The sequence below is a fragment of the Oryctolagus cuniculus genome, chromosome 1 (genome assembly GCF_964237555.1).
Source record: "Oryctolagus cuniculus chromosome 1, mOryCun1.1, whole genome shotgun sequence".
In the NCBI taxonomy this organism is placed as follows: domain Eukaryota; kingdom Metazoa; phylum Chordata; class Mammalia; order Lagomorpha; family Leporidae; genus Oryctolagus; species Oryctolagus cuniculus.
Genome location: NC_091432.1, coordinates 93734844 through 93756246, shown reverse-complemented (window position 1 = coordinate 93756246; position 21403 = coordinate 93734844). Strand labels below are relative to the sequence as shown.

The 21403-nt window shown below is 43.7% G+C and overlaps 1 long non-coding RNA gene, 1 other non-coding gene and 1 pseudogene across 2 annotated transcripts; 1 reads left to right on the top strand and 2 right to left on the bottom strand.

Moving 5' to 3' along the window:
- Nucleotides 1-20711, top strand: part of LOC103349615 (interferon regulatory factor 2-like) — a 151510-nt pseudogene extending 130799 nt beyond the window's left edge.
- Nucleotides 12854-12960, bottom strand: LOC127485012 (U6 spliceosomal RNA). Its single transcript, XR_007912224.1, has one exon. It is a non-coding gene; the product is annotated as a U6 spliceosomal RNA (small nuclear RNA).
- LOC127491964 (uncharacterized) lies at nt 16230-19508 on the bottom strand. Its single transcript, XR_007920861.2, has 2 exons — nt 18774-19508; nt 16230-17699 (listed from the first exon to the last, which is right to left on the bottom strand). It is a non-coding gene; the product is annotated as an uncharacterized lncRNA (long non-coding RNA).
- Nucleotides 20712-21403: the final 692 nt, after the last annotated feature.

The following is a 21403-nucleotide window of genomic DNA, read 5'->3' as shown; positions in this document are numbered from 1 at the left end:
ATTTATGCTCAAGGCATGCAAAAGTATCACTAGGTGGGTAAGCTGCAGGGCTGTAGGCAGTATGATTTTTGGGCAGGTGATTTGGCAATATCACAAGCTTTAAAAATGATTGTTATTGAATGTCAATCATAGAGGCAGAAATTTGAGCAGAGATGACAACAACAGAATATTCACTCAGGCTTCCGTTCTGTTGGAGCAGCACTGTCAGTGTTCAGCTTTAGAGAAGCAGTTTACGGCGGTGGTACGCAAGTGTTGGAGACCCACATCACTTAATTACACGATCTGAGGGATGCATTGTCAGGCAAATGTGTCATTTTGCAAGTTCTGGGGTGTACTTACAGGAGCTAAGATGGCTACCATGTCAATCATGATATGATCTCGGGGACCACAGCCATGTGTGTGTGTGTGTGTGTGTGTGTGTGTGTTCTGTCACTGGCTGGGACTAGTTTATGCTGTGCATGACTGCATTTTGTTGTTTTATCATGCAATGTTTTTTAAGTGGGATATCACATGTACGTCTCACTGAAGCACGTGTTCTGCTCTGGCATCCCATCCAGACTGTGCCACCCAGTCAGTCCCCGGTCTCTGATGTGACACCTGCTCCCCTCCACACACACTCCGTGGCGCAGCTTCACACCCACTGACTCGGTCCCTGGTGGGATAGCCACAGCAGTCTTCCTCTCGCTGGTGGAATTAGGACGACTTCTCTCGTCCTCACTTTTCTGTCCTTGGCAAATTTTTCCTTATGGATGTTATTTTATTGCCACTAAAAACTGGAAGACATTAAAATTAATGTCAGCTTATTATTTTAGAATTAGGTGAGTAATTGTCCTAGAAGCCACACTAGAGTCTGCCTTGCCAACATATTCTTCCTCTTGTGGAAGATCTTTAGGTTTATGTGGCAAACCAGGAAAAGTAGAAAAGCAATATGAAGAAAATAAAAAGCACTGATAATTCCAGTACCTACTGAAAACTTCTGTTAGCATTTTTGGGTAGTTCTTTCCAGCTTTTTTTCTATGTGATATGTGTATGTGCATTTAGTATGTGTATTATCAAATATACAATCAGTATATGATATATATATATATATATTTTGACAGGCAGAGTGGACAGTGAGAGAGAGAGACAGAGAGAAAGGTCTTCCTTTGCCGTTGGTTCACCCTCCAATGGCTGCCACGGCTGGCGCGCTGCGGCCGGTGCATCGTGCTGATCCGAAGCCAGGAGCCAGGTGCTTCTCCTGGTCTCCCATGCGGGTGCAGGGCCCAAGCACTTGGGCCATCCTCCACTGCACTCCTGGGCCACAGCAGAGAGCTGGCCTGGAAGAGGAGCAACCAGGACAGAATCTGGTACCCCGACCGGGACTAGAACCCAGTGTGCCAGCGCCAAAAGGCGGAGGATTAACCTAGTGAGCCGCAGCGCCGGCTCGTATATAATATATATTTTATTTATTATAAGCACAGTATTGAATCTTGTTTGTTTCTGAAAACACTGTGTATCTTATCTCTACATACTATGTTTTGAAACTGTAAAGTTTAATAATTTCTCAATATTCACTTCTATTGACAAACATAATTTAGTATCATCTAGTATCATCCTTTCCCTCCAGGTGAAGCATGAAGGAGCAGCCACCGAGCGCTCAGGGAGGGAGGCTCAGGCAGATGAGGTAAATGTAATCCTGAGGTGTAGCCACCACCTTCCCCTGGGCCATTTGGATGCTGTGAAAATTTGCAGTACAGCTCCGAGTAAACACTGCCACCTAGTGGCATCTCACTTAAACTTATCCACCCATTTATTACTCTCATCCATCAACTCAATATTCACAACATGTCTACCATGTACCAGATGCTATTTTTTTAAATAATTTTTTAAAATAATGAATTATTTATTTAAAATGTAGAGTTACAAAGAGAGAAGAAAGGGGAGCGAGATCTTCCAACTTCTGGTTTACTCCCTAAATGGTCACAATAGTGTGGGCTGGGTTAGGCAGAAGCCAAGATCCTGGAACTATATACAAGTCTCATGTGTGGTTGGCAGGAGCCCAAGCACTTTGGTCATCTTCCACTGCTTTCCGAGGTGCCTTAGCAGTGAGCTGGATTGTAAGTGGAACAGCCATATCTGATGCAGGCAATGGCTTAACCCACTGAGCCACAACACTGGCCCTAGATCTGCACCAGGTACTATTTAACAGTAAACAGTGATCCCAGATATTGAAAGAGACATGGACATCCAGATACAAGAAGCTCAAAGGACCCCAAGCAGACTCAACCAAAAAAGAGATTCTCCAATGTATATTGTAGTCAAATTGTCAAGTTAGGAACAAGGAGAGTATCCTAAAGACGGTAAGAGAAAAGTGTCAAGTTACATGTAAAAGAAAACCAATTAGACTAACATCAGACTTCTCAGCAGAAACCCTAAATGCCAAAAACAGTAAGATAATATATCCAAAGTATTAAAAGAAAAAACTTCTGGGGCCAGTGCGGTGGCACAGCGGGTTAAAGCCCTGGCCTGAAGTGCCGGATTCCCATGTGGGTGCCAGTTCAAGTCCTGGCTGCTTCTCTTCTGATCTAGCTCTCTGCTGTGGCCTGGGAAAGCAGTACAAAATGGCCCAAGTCCTTTGGTGTCTACACCCATGTTGGAGATCAGGAAGAAGCTCCTGGCTCCTGGCTTCGGATTGGCACAGCTCCGCCCATTGCGGCCATCTGGGGAGTGAACCAGCGGTGGAAGACCTCTCTCTCTGTCTCTACCTCTCTCTGTAACTCTTTCAAATAAATAAAATAAGTCTTTAAAAAAAAAACTTCCAGCCAAGAATATTATTATATCCAGCAAAGCTATCCTTTAAAGGTGAAGGAAAAATAGGGTATTTTCCAGATAAGTAAAAAGAGAATTCACTACCACCAGACCAGCCTTACAAGATATCCTGAAGGGGGTCTTGCACTAGAAATAAATATCATGAAAACACACCTTTGTGGTCTAAGAAGATACACGGCATGATTTCAATCTTTTTAAATTTACCGAGACTTGATTTGTGGCCAACATACGGTCTACCCTACATGGTGTTCCATGTGCTGATGAGAAGAATGTGTATTCTGTAGCTGTTAAGTGCAATGTCCTGTAAATGTCGCTTAAGTCCATTTGCTCGAGAGCATGTTTCAACTTTGATGTATCTTTATTGATTTTCTGTCTGGATTATTAGTCCATTGATGAGAGTGGGGTATTGAAGTCACCCACTATTATTGTATTGGATTCTCTCTCCCTTTATGGCTAATGGTATTTGCTGTATATATATCTCGGTGGTCTTGCATTGAGTGCATACATATTTATGATTGTTACATATTCTTGTTGAATTGAACCTTTTATCAAAATATAATGTCCTTCTTTATCTTTTTAGGGTTTTTTATTTAAAAGCTATTTTTTCTGATATCAGGATAGCTTTGCATGATTGTTTTTGGTTTCTGTTTGCCAGGTGTATCTTTTTCCAGCCCTTCACTTTGAGTCTGTGTGTACCTTTGTGAAGTGAGTTTCTTGTAGGCACCATAGAGTGGAATGTCTTGGTTTTTTTTATCCATTCAGCCAATCTAAGTCTTTTGGCTGGAGAATTTAATCCACTTACATTCAAGGTTAGCACTGATAGATAAGAACTGATACCTCTCAACTTATTGATTGGATACAGAAAAAGCAGTGTTAAAAGAAAAGTATGTAGCATTATGTCCTTACATTTTAAAAACAGAAATGTCTCAAACTAAAGGTCTAATGATGCATCTTAAAGACAGAAAAACAAGAATGAGCCAAACTCAAAATCAGTAAGAGGTGAAAAAAATAAGGATCAAAGCAGAAATAAATGAAATTGAAAACTAAAAAAAAAAAAAAAAAATCATCAAAACAAAAAATTGGTTTTCTTAGAAGATAAGCAAAATTGATGAAGCCCTAGCCAGGCTAACAAAGAAAAAAGAGAAAAAAATTCAAGTAAATAAAATTAGAGGTGAAAAAAAGAAATTCGGCAGCCAGTGATGTGGCATAGTGGGTTAAGCCACCACCTGAAGCCCCGGCGTCCTATTTGGGTGCTGATTCGAATCCTGACTGCTCCATTTCCAATCTAGCTTCATGCTAATGTACCAGGGAAAGCAGCGGAGGATGGCTCAAGTGCTTGGGCCCCTCATTTATGTGGGAGACCTGGAAGAAGCTTCTGGCTCCTAGCCTCAGCCTGGCCTGATCCTATTATTGCAGCCATTTGGGGAGTGAACCAGCAGATGGAAGACCTCTCTCTGTCTCTATGATTCTACCTTTCAAATAAATATTTTTTTTTAAAAAAAGGAGACATTACAGCCAACACCACTGAAAAAACAAAGGATCATAAGAAACTACTATGAAAAATTCTATGCTAATAAACTGGAAAATCTCAAGAAAAGGGATAAATTCCTGGGTATACATAACCTATCAAGATCAAATTAAGAAGATATTAAACAATCTAAACAGACCCATTACAAGCAAAGAGATTGATGCAGTCATCAAAAGTCTTATCAAGGAAAAGTCCTGGAGCTGATGACTTTACTACTGAATTCTACAAAACATTCAAAGAGGAGGTAACTCCAATACTCTTCAAACTATTCTAAAATACTGAATAGGATGGAACTCTGCCAAATTCTTTTTATGAAGCCAGAATCACTTTGATACCAAATTTAGACACAGATACAACACAAAAAGAAAACTATAGATCTATATCCTCAATAAACATAGATGCAAAAATTTTCAACAAAATACTAGCAAACCTAATCCAAAACCACATAAAAAGGATCATACATCACAATCAGGTGGGATTTGTTCCAGAAACGCAAAGGTGGTTCAACATTTGCAAATCAATAAATGTCATAGATCACATCAACAGAATGAAGAACAAAAACCATATGCTATCTCAATAGATGCAGACAAAGCATTTGATAAAATTTAACACCCTTCATGATAAAAACTCTTCTGCAAATCAGGTTAGAAGGAACATATCTCAAAATTAGAAAGGCTATATACAGCAAACTAACAGCCAATATCCTACTGAATGCAGAAAAGCTTAAAGCATTTGCACTCAGATCTAAGACAAGAAAAGGATGTCTATTTTGCCACTGTTTTTTTTTTTTTCTTCCAAAGACATTTAATTCATTTGAAAGGCAGAGTAACACAGAGGCAGAAGCAGAAGCAGAGCGCTCCATCCAGTTGTTCTCTCTGCAAATGGCCTCAATGGCGAGAGCTGGGCTGTTTCAAAGCTAGGAGCCAAAAGCCTGCTCCTGGTCTCCAATGTGGGCCCACAGACCCAGACCATCCTACACCACTTTCCCAGGTGCACTAGCAGGGAGCTGGATAGGAAATAGAGCACTTGAGACTCGAATCAGTGCCTGCATGGGATGTCAGCACTGCAGATGGCAGCTTCACCTGCTGTGCCACAGTGCCAATCCCCTACCGCCCTTATTCACTATAGTACTGGAGGTTTTAGCAAGGGCAAGTAGAGAGGAGAAAGGTATAAAGGGCATAAAAATTAACTGGAAAAGAGAAAGTCAACATATCCATGTTTGCAGATAACATGATGTTATACATAGAAAAACCTAAACACTCCACAAAAAATCTGTTAGAATTGATAAACCAATCCAGTGAAGTTACAGGTTACAAAAATCAACATTTAAAAAAAGAAGAAGCTTTTGGAGCTAGTGCCACTTCCAGTCCAGCTCCCTGCCTGATGTGCCTGGGAAAGCAGTGGATGATGGCCCAAGAGCTTGGACCCCTACACCCACATGAGAGACATGGATGAAACTCCTGGCTCCTGGTTTCAGCCTGGCCCTGCCCTAGCCATTGCAGCCATTTGGGGAATGAATCAGCAGTTAAAAGATCTCTTTTTCTGTCTAGACCCCCTTCTCTGTAACTCTGCTTTTCAATAAACAAAATAAATACTTTTTTTAAAAAAAGAAGCTTTTAATACACTAATGACAGTGAAATCAAGAAAGAAATTCCAATCACAACAGCTTAAAAAAAAGTATTTAGGAATAAATTTCACCAAATAAGTGAAAGATCTCAGCAATGAAAATCATCAAAACTTGGTGAAAGAATCAGCAAGGACACAAAAAATATTACTTGCTCATAGATTGGAACAATGAATATCATTAAAATCTCTACACCACCTAAAGCAATCTACAGTTAAGTGCAATCCCTATCAAAATATCAATGACATTCCTTACAGAATTAGAAAAAACAATTCTAAAACTTGTATGGGATCACAGAAGTCTCAGAATAGTCAAAGGGGTCCTCAGCGAAAAATATCAAGCTGGAATACCTGACTTCAAAGCATACTACAAAGCTATAATAATTAAAATAGCATGAGTGCCAGCATCTTATATGGGCACCAGTTTGAGTTCTGGCTGCTTCACTTCCAATCCAGCTATCTGCTATGGCCCGGGAAAGCAGTGGAAGATGGCCCAAGTCCTTGGGCCCCTGCACCTGCGTGGGAGACCCAGAGGAAGCTCCTGGCTCCTGGCTTCGGATCAGCACAGCTCCGGCCATTGAGGCCAACTGGGGAGTGAACCAGCGGATAGAAGACCTCTTTCCCTCTGCCTCTCTTTCTCTCTGTGTAACTCTGACTTTCAAATAAATAAATAAATAGAAAAAACCATGCTTGGATCTCCAAAACTTTTCACACCAAAACAAGCTTATCTTTAAATTCCATTTTCTCACAAACTTTTTGAAGTATCCTCATAAAGATAATGCACCAAGCTACTTATTCACTTCTTTAAAAAAAGAAAAAAGAGGAAAGTTGTGTTTTAATTTAATACATGTTGGGTAAAGCAGCTCCTGAAAGAAGCCAGCTTCGAAGTCTCATATGCATGGTATTTTAATATTCTTTATACCACCTCAAGAACCTTCCTTCTTCATTATGCTTTTTTTTTTTATTATTTGACAGGTAGAGTTATAGACAGTGAGAGAGAGAGACAGAGAGAAGGTCTTCCTTCCGTTGGTTCACTCCCCTAATGGCCGCTACGGCTGGTGCTGCGCCGATCCGAAGCCAGGAGCCAGGTGCTTTCTCCCGGTCTCCCATATGGGTGCAGGGCCCAAGCACTTGGGCCATCCTCCACTGCACTCCCGGGCCACAGCAGAGAGCTGGCCTGGAAGAGAAGCAGCGGGACTAGAACCTGGCGCCCATATGGGATGCCGGCACAGCAGGCAGAGGATTAACCAAGTGAGCCATGGCGCTGGCCCCCCTTCATGATGGTTTAAAAGAAAAAGATTTATTTACTTGTTTGTTTGTTTATTTGAAAGGCAGAGTTACAAAGAAAGGTTGACAGAGAGAGATCTTCCATCTACTTGTTTGCTCCCCAAATGCCTGCAACAACCTTGGCTGGTCCAGGCAGAAACCAGGAGCCTGGCCCTCTAACCTGATCTCCCACATTGGTGGCAGGGTCTCAGGTACTTGGGTCATCTTCCGCTGCTTTCCCAGGTGCATTATCAGGGAGCTGGATGGGAAGCGGAGCAGCAGAGACTTCCATATGGGAAGCTGGTAATTAAAAGCAAAGGCTTAACTTGCTTCACAATGCTGGCCCCTCACCTCAATTCTTAACACTGGTAAGACTATAATTTTTAAAATGTGCTTAAATGTTTTTCTGTGGGTGTGGGCGCTGTAGCACAGTGGGATAAGCTACCACTTGAGAGTCCCACATTCCATATGAGAGTGTTGGTTCAAGTCCCTGCTAATCCACTTTTGATCCAGCTCCCAGCCAATGCACCTGGGAGGCAGCAGATGATGGCCCAAGTACTTGGGACCCTGACACTCCTGTGGGAGATGTGGGTGGAGTTCCAGGCTCCTGTTTTCAGCCTGGCCCAGTCTGAGCCATTGTGGATATTTGAGGAGTGAACTAGTGAATGAAAGATCTCACTCTTGCTATCTCTTACTCTCTCACTCTACTTTCCAAATCAAATAAATAAATCTTTACAAAAAAAGTTTTCTTATTTCTGTTGCATACCACATAAACACTACAAAGTCAGCATTTAGCATTAATAAGCATGGAATTCTGAGAAGCCTTTTATTCTTATTACAGAGTCTGACTCTGATTCTGATGTTTGACTGTGACGGTTTTCCAGTCCACCCGACTTTCCCTGCCCACATCTGGGCAAGTTGATAAGAAACGCTGGGTGCGTCTCCTTTGGCACTGAAAGGAAGTACAAGACATTCAAGCCTGGGGCCCCAGGAGAACCCCACCCCTGATCACAATAGAAACCAAGCCTTTCCCTGTTCTCTGGAGCCCTTCTTGAGCCTACGTGGGCGCCGCCCTGTTCTCCCCAGAAAGCCTTGTGATGTGATCATGAAACATTTTCATGCCCTCCAGCTGCAAGTACGGTATCATCCGTCTCCACTCGCAAACCAAGCTAGGTAGGGAGGGAAGGGTCCACGCAGCCTGATTTTTCTGAAGTCAATGTAAAAACACACTTCACATGATCTTGATCACCTGCTAATTTGAGCATTTGTCTTATCTATATAGAAGGCTTCATTCAAGGTCAAACACGTTTTAAAAAGCTGGAAGATACCTTTGACAGAGTAAAGTGCAATTGTACCTTTGCATGAAAATGTTCCTGGAAAGGAAACACTGTTAGGGAAGTTGTGTGGCCCTGATTGTCGCGTCTGAGCCTGAGCAATGACATCACTGTAGATGCATTCTCAAGGTCACTAGTAGGTTAAGAGCTCTCCCATTCCTCATCTCTCCCCATGCCAGGATTTTCTCAGATCCCTTTGACTTCCCCTCCCTCCACTCTCTAATATACCATAAAGAAATATGAGCTAGGATCGGCGCCGCGGCTCACTAGGCTAATCCTCCACCTGCAGCGCCGGCACCCCGGGTTCTAGTCCTGGTTGGGGCACCAGGTTCTAGTCCCGGTTGTTCCTCTTCCAGGCCAGCTCTCTGCTGTGGCCCGGGAGTGCAGTGGAGGATGGCCCAAGTGCTTGGGCCCTGCACCCATATGGGAGACCGGGAGAAAGCACCTGGCTCCTGGCTTCGGATCGGCGCAGCGCCAGCCGTAGTGGCCATTAGGGGAGTGAACCAACGGAAGGAAGACCTTTCTCTCTCTCTCTCTCTCTCACTGTCTATAATTCACTCTCTCTGTCTCTCTCTCACTAACTCTGCCTGGCAAAAAAAAAAAAAAAAAAGATAGATGAGCTAATTAAAAATTAGTGGAAAACAAAATTAAAAGATGTTTATTTTGACATAAACCAAATTTGAAGTCCATGTATAGTTTTTTCATAATATGCACTTGCCATGAACTTTTAAAAAATCTGTATGCGCCAGCGCCGCGGCTCACTAGGCTAATCCTCCGCCTAGCGGCGCCGGCACACCAGGTTCTAGTCCCGGTCGGGGCGCCGGATTCTGTCCCGGTTGCCCCTCTTCCAGGCCAGCTCTCTGCTGTAGCCAGGGAGTGCAGTGGAGGATGGCCCAGGTGCTTGGGCCCTGCACCCCATGGGAGACCAGGAAAAGCACCTGGCTCCTGGCTCCTGCCATCAGATCAGCGCGGTGCGCCAGCCACAGCGGCCATTGGAGGGTGAACCAACGGCAAAAGGAAGACCTTTCTCTCTGTCTCTCTCTCTCACTGTCCACTCTGCCTGTCAAAAAAAAAAAAAAAAAAAAAAAAAAAAACTGTATGCATGGGACTGGCACTGTGGCTCACTTGGTTAATCCTCTACCTGCTGTGCCGGCATCCCATATGGGCCCCGGGTTCTAGTCCCAGTTGCTCCTCTTCCAGTCCAGCTCTCTGCTGTGGCCCAGGAGGGCAGTGGAGGATGGCCCAAGTGCTTGGGCCCTGCACCCACATGGGAGACCAGGAGGAAGTACCCGGCTCCTGGCTTCGGATCAGTGCAGCACCAACCGTAGCGGCCATTAGGGGAGTGAACCAACAGAAGGAAGACCTTCTCTCTCTCTCTCTCACGGTCTAACTCTGTCAAATAAATTAAAAAAAAAGAAAACCTGTATGCATGGATTTCTTTTTTTTTTTTTTTTTTTTTTTTTTTTTTTTTTTTTTTTTTGACAGGCAGAGTGGACAGTGAGAGAGAGAGACAGAGAGACAGGTCTTCCTTTGCCGTTGGTTCACCCTCCAATGGCCGCCGCTGCAGCCGGCGCACCGCGCTGATCCGATGGCAGGAGCCAGGATCCAGGTGCTTTTCCTGGTCTCCCATGGGGTGCAGGGCCCAAGCACCTGGGCCATCCTCCACTGCACTCCCTGGCCATAGCAGAGAGCTGGCCTGGAAGAGGGGCAACCGGGACAGAATCCGGCGCCCCGACCGGGACTAGAACCCGGTGTGCCGGCGCCGCAAGGTGGAGGATTAGCCTATTGAGCCACGGCGCCGGCCATGTATGCATGGATTTCAACAAAATTTTGTACCAAAGTAAAAATATCTTTCAATTCAATTTTCCATTTTTTTGGAAAGTACCTTCCAATTTGACAAACTGTTTTGATTCTATTCTACCAAAAATTATTACCAGTATATGCCATTATGTTAAACAATTTGAATAATTCAAAATGCAGTAGCAGACATTTTTAAATATATAGGTTTAGGGGAAAAACACGTAGGGTGGCTTTAAAATCGAAAAATTGTCCAGCCATCCTTTTGGTACAGATTTTTAACAACTGGTTAGTTCAGCTTCCATTCTGTTTTTTATATTCTAGGCCACCAATTTTTCAAGCCAAAGATTAGCGAGTAAAAGGGTCACCTAGACCTGAGCAAAAATCTGTTTCTGTGTCTGCTTCATTTGCATCTGTCTGGCTCTTTTAGCTCTACCTTGCCAGGGTGCAAAACAACAAGATTTAAAGTTCTACTCTCAAAAGAAGACTTGGTCCCACCGGCACTTTCTTTTTCATTTTATTTGAAAGTCTGAGAAACTGAGAGAGAGATCTTCCATCTGCTGGTCCACTCCCCCAAATGCCTGCAACAGTCAGGGCTGAGAGTGTCCAAAGCCAAGATCCAAGAATACCATTTAGGTCTCTTTTGTGAATAGCATGGTCCCCAGGACTTGAGCCGTCACCTTCTGTCTCCCAGGGTACACATTAGCAGGAAGCTGGATCAGAAGCAGAGTAGCCTAGACTCAAATCAGGCACTGCAACATGGGATGGAGGCCTCCCAAGTGACATCTGCTGTGCCAAATATCCCCCCTCCACCGGCAAATTGTAATGTGCTATTGTTTATGCATAAGATGGAAGGCTGCTCTAAGATCAGGTTTGCGTTGTTTATCACCTGTGTTGAGACCTGAAAAATTAAATGGATCCCTTTTTTAAATAGGAAGCATATGAACATAGATGTCATTTGTAATTAGTATACTGTTCTTTGTGTGTTGGGTTTTATACCCTGAAACTTCAGTCATCCTCGCTAGCTGTGGGGGGATTCATTACAGAAACTCCATGAATATCATACATGTTCAAGTCCCTTTCATAAAATGGCATAGTATTTTTTTTAATAAATGTCAATTTACAAAGTGCAACTTTTGTATTGTTGTGGCTCCGCCCCCAACCTCCCTCCCTCCCTCAGCCCTCCCCTCTCCCACTCCCTCTCCCATCCTGCCCTTCATCGAGTTTCATTTTCAATCACCTTCCTATACAGAAATGGCATAGTATTGACATATAACCTACATGCATCCTCTAGAATATTCTAAATCATCTCAATTACTTATAATATCTCCTACAGTATAAATCTATGTAAATAGCTGTTATGCTGTATTTTTTAGGGATTTATGACACTCCCAAAAAGCCCATATATGTTCACTAGAGATGCAACTACTTCATGTAGTGCTCAGCATGCAACAAATTTAACCTTTGCTTAATTTTGAGAATGTTTTGTTAGTTTTACTTATTTATTTATGTATTTCAAAGGCAGAATGACAGAGAGAAAGGGAGAGACAGACAGAATCTTCCATCTGCTGCTCATTTACTCCTCAGATGCTCACAACAACCAGGGCTGGGGCAAGCTAAAACCAAGAGCCAAGAACTCCATCCGAGTCTCCCTCATGGGTATCAAGGACCCAGGTGCTTGATCCATCACCTGCTGCCTCCTGGGGTGCTCATTAGCAGGAAGCTGGATGAGAAGCAGAAGTGGGACTTGATCCGAGGCATTTTGATATGGGATGTGAGTATCCCAAACAGTGGCTTAACCCACTACACCATAACATTCAACCCTGTGGTTTTCAACTCACAGTTTGTTGAACCAACAGATGCGGAGTGCTGACTATAATTTTTTTCCCACCAACATGAATACCAAAAAATGTATTTGGTGATCAAATCTTGATTCTTCATTATAACTTACATATCATTATAAGTTTCAGTATATTATTAGTTTCAGCCTTTCAAAATATGCCTAAAACCTCAAATGTTATAAAACTTTATCTTTAGTAGTTGGGTGACAGGAACCCAAGCACTCGAGCTGTCACCTGCTGCCTCCCAGGCTATGCAGTAGCAAGAATTTGGATCAGAAATGGAGGCAGAACGACTCAAACGCAGGCACTCTGAACAAGATGCAGGCATCTCAAACTGTGGCTTATCCCATTGCACAACACCCACCCTCCTTGCACACTTTATGGGGTAGGGCGCAATATTTCAACTGCTAAACGCAGCACAGACCAACTACACCAGGCAACTAAACCTTCTACTTCCTGGACCACAGACTTTAGCTACTCGACCAGGGAATACCAGAACCCATGACCTTCACCCAACTGTGTTTACGTACCTATTATCAAATCCTCCCAACTCCACTCTTCCTAGCCTCCAGTAATCACTGCTCTAGATTCATGTGGACCACACACACACACACACACACACACACACGTATCTTCCACATAGTACAGAAAACATGAAAAATATGGAAAGTGGCAGGAATTTGCAAGTCATCCTTACCCAGGGACCATGCTTATCTTCTCCATATCATTCCAACTTTAGCGTATGTGCTACCAAAGCAAGCACCTGTCTGTATCTTACTAAGAGTTGCAGAAAATGACTCACGCCAGCCTCAACAAATCCCAAAGCACAAATCAACTGAAGGATCTGGGTTTCCCTTAGAGCAAGCAGGAAGCAGGACCAGACATCTGCAGCAACAGCCTCAGTTCCAGTAATCCCCTCTCTCAATCTGTACTTCTAAATCCCAGATTCTTTTGCAAAGAGATCTGATGGGCCCGGAGCATAGTTCATCCTTGGCCAATTACCTATGGCCTCTGGGCAGGCCTGTAGGCTTGGCCCAGATGTTGGTAGTTCCCAGAAAGAGAGGGATGGTTTTGAGCAGGGCATGGGACTCAAAAGGCACCTGTTATATGCGTGTAACTGTTTTCTGTTTTTAATTTTTTTGTTTTGGTTTTTTTATTTTTTTAATTTTTTAATTTAATTTTATTTATTTTAGTTGTAGCAATAAGGAACACATAACTTCAGAGAAATAAAGAATAGACTGAAAATATAAAATATTTATAGAAAATGGATATCTGAGTAAGCAACAAAATTGCATTAGTGATTTTTTAAACTTTTATTTAATAAATATAAATTTCCAAAGTACAACTTTTGGATTACATTGGCTCCCCCCCTCTAATAAATTCCCTCCCACCCACAATCCTCCCATCTCCCACTCCCTCTCCCATTCCATTCACATCAAGATTCATTTTCAATTATCTCTATATACAGAAGATCAGTTTAGTATATACTAAGTAAAGATTTCAACAGTTTGCACCCACACAGAAACACAAAGTACTGTTTGAGTACTAGTTATACCATTAATTCACATAGTACAACACATTAAGGACAGAGGTCCTACATAGGGAGTAAGTGCACAGTGACTCTTGTAGTTGACTTAACAATTGACACTCTTATTTATGGTGTCAGTAATCACCCAAGGCTCTTGTCGTGAGTTGCCAAGGCTATGGAAGCATTTTGAGTTTGCCAACTCCAATCTTATTTAGACAAGGTCATAGTCAAAGTGGAAGTTCTCTCCTCCCTTCAGAGAAAGGTACCTCCTTCTTTGATGGCCCATTCTTTCCACTGGGATCTCACTCACAGAGATCGTTCATTTATATATATATATATATATATATATTTGTTTTGTTTTGTTTTGTTTTGTTTTGTTTTTTTTAAACAGAGTGTCTTGGCTTTCCATGCCTGAAATACTCTCATGGGCTTTTTAGCCAGATCCGAATGCCTTAAGGGCTGATTCTGAGGCCAGAGTGCTGTTTAGGACATCTGCCCTTCTATGAATCTGCTGTGTATCCCACTTCCCATGCTGGATCATTCTCTCCATTTTAATTCTATCAGTTAGTATTAGCAGACACTAGTCTTGTTTATGTGATCCCTTTGACTCTTAATCCTATCATTATGATCAATTATGAACTGAAACTGATCACTTTGACTAGTGAGATGGCATTGGTACATGCCACCTTGATGGGATTGAATTGGAATCCCCTGGCACGTTTCTAACTCTACCATTCAGGGCAAGTCCGATTGAGCATGTGCCGAACTGTACATCTCCTCCCTCTCTTATTCCCACTCATATTTAACAGGGATCACTTTTCAGTTAAATTTAAACATCTAAGAATAATTGTGTGGTAATTAAAGAGTTCAACCAATAGTATTAAGTAGAACAAAAAATACTAAAAGGAATAAAGTAGTAAGTTGTTCCTCGACAGTCAGGACAAGGGCTGATCAAGTCACTGTTTCTCATAGTGTCCATTTCACTTCAACAGGTTTCCTTTTGGGTGCTCATTTATTCAGCTCAGTTCACAATATCTAAGACATGGAATCAACCTAAATGCCCATCAACATAATTTCTGGATAAAGAAATTATGGGATATGTACTCTATAGAATACTATACTGCAGTAAAAAAAAAAAAATGAAATCCTGTAATTTGCAACAAATGACAGGAATCTGGAAAACATCATGCTGAGTGAATTAAGCCAGTCCCAAAGGGACAAATATCATGTGTTCTACCTGATCGGTGACAACTAACCAAGCACCTAAAAGGAAACCTGATGAAGTGAAATGGACACTATGAGAAACAATGACTTTTGTTTTTAATTTAAAAAAAAAAATTGATTTGAGAGACAGAGCTCCCATCTGCTGGCTCATTCACCAAATATCTGCGACAGTTGGGGCTGAAGCCCAAGCTGAGATCTGGGAATGTAATCCAAGCCCCTATATGAGTGACAGGAACCCAGTTTCTTCAGCTATCATTGCTATCTATCTGGGTCTGCATGGGCAGGAAGCTAGAATCAAGAATCAGAACTGGGAATCAAACCAACTCCCATGTGTATGCAGGCATCCGGTAGGCTAAATGCCCAGTCCTGTGTCCACCAAGTGTCCTAACATTTTTTCTCACAGTGTAGATTGAATGATGCTTCTAAATGCAACATCTAATTTTCCCCAAATTTAATCCTCAGGATTAACTCAGTCAATTCTGACTGCTTATAACAAGTATGTGAAATTACATATAAACACGTATAAAAAGGCCAAAAAATGTATTCCATTTGCATATGATAAACTTCCAAAAAGTTTTGTGATTTGTATGTAGTCTCATGTTGACTTCCTCATAGGGATTTAGGCTCATCCTAAACACTATACATCCCAGGCCAGGGAAGGTCGATGAGAGACAAAGAGAAGTCATCCGGAGGACTCTTGAGGAAACCAAAATTTTCCTCCTGCCAGCAACAAGAGATATAGCACAGCTGAAGCTCCCACAGCCAGCAAATGCCTGAGACTGGAAATTAGACTGTAAGGTGTATAGAACGGAGGATGAAAACAGCTTGGGTTCCTCGTGGCTGTACAATTTCTCTATCAGCACTGGACTTTTTTTTTTTCAGAGACAGAAACCAAGAGAGTGCCCATTTACTGGTTCATTCCTCCAAATTCCCACAATAGCTTGGATTGGGCCAGGGCCATGAGCTGGAACTCAATCCAGGTCTCCCATGTGGGCTACAGGGACCCAACTAGTGGAGCCATCACAGCCACATCCCAGGGTCTACATTAGCAGGAAGCTGGAGTCAGGAGGCAGAGACAGGAATTGAACCCAGCTACTCCAACATGAGACATCTTCCACTGCCTTCCCAGGTGCATCAGCAGGGAGCTGGATGGGAAGTGGAGCAGTAAGGACTCAAACCACCACTCTTACAAGATGCTGGCATTCCAGGCAGTGGCTTAACCCACCGCAGACACAACGCTGGTCCCTGTGCCTTTTAAAAAAAAAAAAAAACACAAAACATTTGTTTATTTATTTATTTGAAAGGCAGAGCGACAGAGAGAGAGGGGGAGAGATAGAAAGAGATCTTACAGGGGCCTGCGCTGTGGCATAGTGGGTAAAGCTGCCACCTGCAGTACTAGCATCTCATATGGTGCCAGTTCAAGTCCCAGCTGTTCCACTTCTGATCCAGCTCTTTGCTAATGTGCCTGGGAAAGCAGTAGAAGATGTCCCAAGTCCTTGGGCCCTGCACCCACGTGGGAGACCTGGAAGAAGCTCTTGGCTTTGGATCAGCCCAGCTCCAGCCATTGTGGCCATTTGAGGAGTGAAACAGTGGATGGAAGACCTCTCTCTCTTTCTCTGCCTGAGCCTCTCTGTAACTCTGACTTTCAAATAAATAAATAAATCTTTTAACACAAGAAAGCAATCTTACATTAGCTGGGGTACTCCCCAAATGGCCATCACAGCTGGAACTTGGTCAGGCCAAAGCCAGGAGCCAGAAATTTCATCCAGGCCTCCCAGTGGGTGGCACAGGGACTTGAGTACTAGGGTCATCATCTGCTGCCTCCTAGACCCGTCAACAGGATGCTGGATCCGAAGTGGAGGCAGAACTTGATTCCACACTCTCAGGATAATTTGGAATGTGGGCATTCCAAGTGGCAACTTAATCCATGGCATCACAATGCCTGCCCCCAAAAGTTGAATTTAATGCAATGTCCCCATGTCCTGAAATGTTTCTTTTCCAGCCATTTGAAAATGGAAAAGCCAGTCTTGCAAGCCATACAAAAACAGGCAGTCAACTGGATTTGATCTGCAGACTGTTGCCAGCCTCTGCTGTCCATAGATGTACATGTATCCTATTCTTTTCTTGGTATACTTTTAAAATACTGCTTAAAATCACAGCACTGGTTGGGACCGGTGTTGTGGTATAGCAGATAAAAGTCACCACCTGTGATGCCAGCATCCCATATGGGTGCCAGTTTGAATCCTGGCTGTTCCACTTCCAATCCAGCTCCCTGCTAATGCACCTGGGAAAGCAACAGAAGATGGCCCAACTGCTTGGGCACCTGAACCCACATGGGACACCCAGATGAAGCTCCAGGCTCCTGGAGGCTTCAGTTTGGCCCAGCCCTGGCCGTTGAGGCCATCTGGGGAATGAACCAACACATGGAAGATCTCTCTCTTTCTCCCCCCATAACTCTGCTTTTCAAATAAATAAAATCTTTAAAAAAAAAAAAAAAAACACCACAGCACTGGTAATCTGACCCCACCCTCACAATGTCTGCACAATCATAGTCACATAGTATTTGAGGAAGATGAAAGATTCTTTAGCCAAAAAAAAAAAAATCATTAAAATGATACTATTTTAGACATAGCCCCTTAGATAGGTTCAAGCCATCGGATCAGTGCGGTGCGGCGGCCATTGGAGGGTGAACCAACGGCAAAAAGGAAGACCTTTCTTTCCGTCTCTCTCTCTCTCACTGTCCACTCTGCCTGTAAAAAAAAAAAAATAATAAAAAATTAAAAAAAAAAAAGTTTCTCCCTTAAGTTTTGATAATTGAGTCTGCTAAAGTAAACTAATGGCCGGTGCTGCAGCTCACTAGGCTAATCCTCCGCCTGCGGCGCCGGCACCCCGGGTTCTAGTCCTGGTTGGGGCACCAGTTCTGTCCTGGTTGCTCCTCTTCCAGTCCAGCTCTCTGCTGTGGCCCAGGAAGACAGTGGAGGATGGCCCAAGTCCTTGAGCCCTGCACCTGCATGGGAGACTAGGAGGAAGCACCTGGCTCCTGGCTTCAGATCGGCACAGCGCGCCAGCCGTAGCGGCCATTTGGGGGGTGAACCAATGGAAGGAAGACCTTTCTCTCTGTCTGTCTCTCTCACTGTCTAACTCTGCCTATCTAAAAAAATAAATAAATAAAGTGAACTGGCATTACTCCGTAGGAGAGTAAAACTCCCCACCTCCCGCAGAGTTCTTCTGCACGTGGTGAGTGGGCAAGTGAGAGGGACTGAGGACGTTTGCAGGCTCAGGAATGACTCTGCCTGCGTTTTGTGAAAGACATTTACGTGCATAGAGGAAATCAACGCCGGTGATGGGGTCAGGCACCCAGGATGCACACAGGCTTTTCTATCTCATGGCCACAGGGGGCCGGCACCTGGGAAACTCACTTGCACAACACCACAGCTCTTGCTCCTTCTACATCTCCTCCTCTCAACCTCTGCAGCTTGCGCCATCTCCCTTCCCCCAGAAGCCCACACTCTGTCGTGTTGCTCACCTCTGTGGAAACTTCACCCGTCTAGCACTTCTTTGAGTCGCATACGGATACTCACGGCTCCCATGTTTAGGCACATTAATAAGAGTATTGGGATGCTTTTTGTCTTCCTGTTCATCTGTCTACCATCAGCTTATTTCATTGACTCCATTATTGAACCCTGGAGGTGGGGAGGGGAAGCGCCCTTGGCCTCTACAACAGATTAAAGGGGGTAGGGGTAGCAGAGGCATACAAATCTGCGAACCTGCCGGGTCATACCAGTCCAGCTGGAGCCACGCAAACAAAGGGCCACGTGACTGACCTGAGAGTCCCAGAGGGTGGCAGTGCTGAGTCAGGAGGCAGGAGGGCAAGCCGCGGGCTTGGAACAAAGGTTGCTGCTTCACGGTGCAGATAAGGTCTCTGTCACTCTGTCACTTGGGAGCCTATGTGACATCCTGCCGCAGTCTCTGGCAAGGGTGTGATATGATCTTTCCTAGATCCAGAAGCGGCAGCGAGGCAGGCCTGGAGGAAGCCTGGCTGCCTCTGCTGTTGGGAGATTCCCCTAACAGTGCAAATCTCCCCATCCAAGGCCAGCGGGGCAGAGCTGCGGCCGGGGCCACAGCACCCCTCTGAAGAGCAGCCTCCCCATACACTCCAGAAGCACCCTCTGCCGTGGCCTGTTTCAATCTCCACCCTCTGTTACAATGACTTCTTGATGGAATATAAATGCAGAGTTAAAGTCCATTTTCTAAGTACATTTTGGAAAAACTGGAGCTTATTTTCTCTGGTATTGGTTTTTATTTTCTTCCATAATTCAAAAAAAAAAAAATCTATCATGCTTTCTCCAGAAGGCACTCCATGAATTCTTGAATGTATGTGTTACCTCCTCTGTCAAAATGGGAGCACTTGCATTCAGCCTGGTCGTAGGCAAAGCTGTGCTGAAAGCTACCCCCAGTTGACTTCGTTTGTATTCCAACAGAGGGAATGCAGAAGTTTGGTATCTGGCACATTGATCCTCAGGAACCCAGCCGGTAATCAAAGCGTTTCTTCCAGGAACCTCAGGGAAACTTCAGCTCCAGAAATTACACCCCGCGGGAAGCCACCTACTTTACCCGCAGAGACGCACAAATGGCCCGTCACCAGGTGAAACACGCACGGCTCGCCCATGACGAACACACATGATCCCAGGCAGAGGCTCCAGCCCGGGTTGTCCGCTATCCTGAGTCCGACGCAGCCTGGGACAAAGAGCATCCTCCAAGAAGAGTCACAAAATAAGAATAGAATTGTCTGCACTTTGGAAACACTGACACACAGACCTATTTTGGAAGAAACAGTGCCGAACTGGAATGCTTCGAGGACAACCTTCAAACCAAGACACGCTCCCAAGCGGAGCTGCGAATCCCACCGCACAAAGGAAGAGGCGCTTGCCCTGCAGTTGGCAATTCCTGTGGAATATCAACTTTTATATCCCCAATATTTATATAGCCTGCCTTTTATAAGGTACATGAAGTAGACAAGTGAGTGTTCCACCTACAAGGAATGGCAGCTCTGTACACTGTCCGCGCCTTGGGGTCCTTGCTGGAAGCGAGCAACATCATAACTGAGAGCATGGACCTGGGTTCGTGGGGGAATAGGAGACTCTTGTCGGAGGATGAGCGGTTACGCTGTTACGTGTGGGCAAACACACCGAGCACACGCATTTCAGCGCGTTTCTGTCTGTCCCCTTTTGTTCATGTGCTCCCCACCAGGGATGTGATCTCTGAGGCTCTGCGCTCTCTGCTGACGCCTCCCAGGGGACCCGGAGCAAGCGCTGAAAGAGAAACAAGACCTTCAGGGGCTCATGTTACATTACACTTTCCAGCCGTTTGAAGTTGGTCTAACCCTTCACTAAGTACTTGGCAAACTTTAAACTATACATCTGTGAAGCTGATTCCGCGCCCCCCTTCACTTTACCTTTCACCTACTTTAAAATAAACCACTCATTGTTCCAAAGGGAAAAATCAAATTTGTTTTTCCCAAGTAATCTATAATGGAGTGAAACATTGCTAGGAGGTTTGCAATTAACTAATCTACTATGCAGTAAATCTCAGAGGGAATCAAAGTTAATGAGAGAATCATTCTTCAACCTTCCATATTTAGGCCTCTTTTTTTTTTAATTAACAAAACATATATTCTTTAAATTAGAAAAGTATATGAACCTATTTTTTAAATGCTTAACCCATACAGAAACATAAAATTAAAGGGGAAATATAATGACCCATTTTCTTGTGTATGTTGGTTTTTTTCGGTATTAAAATATAAACAAATGTATAGAAGTAAGAAGTTTGCAAATTTTATTAGATTTAGCTTTTAGTTTTACCTGTGTTTTCTGAGATTTTATCACTTAGAGGTAACAAAAACTATTTCAGAAGTCATTAAAGAAATAATACTAGACCATTTCTCTCTCTCTCTCTCTCTCTCTCACTGTCCACTCTGCCTGTCAAAAAAAAAAAGAAAGAAAGAAAGAAAGAAAGAAAGAAAGAAAGAAAGAAAGAAAGAAAGAAAGAAAGAAAGAAAGAAAGAAAGAAAGAAAGAAAAGAAAAGAAATAATACTGGAAACTTCTCACCTGGGCTGCCAGGGCCTTGCCTGGCTCTCACTGCTTCATCACACACACCTTGCCTTGCCCCGCAGCCCTAAGCAATTGCTTGCAATTCTCCAAACACACCAACCCTTCCCATGCCTTTTATGTATTTGCAAATAGTAGTCTTTCTGCTTGTCCTGCCCGTTCCCCTTTGGAACACTCCATAGAGCCCCAGTCATCCTTCACGTGTCAGCCCGAATACAGCGCTCCCGGAATCACTTCCAGCTTCCTTCCTTAGGGGAAAGCTCTTCACTCCCACATCCTTGAGCCTTCTGCACCCTAGACGGACTTATAGAAAGAGTTCCTCACGATGGCTTGTAATCATTGATTT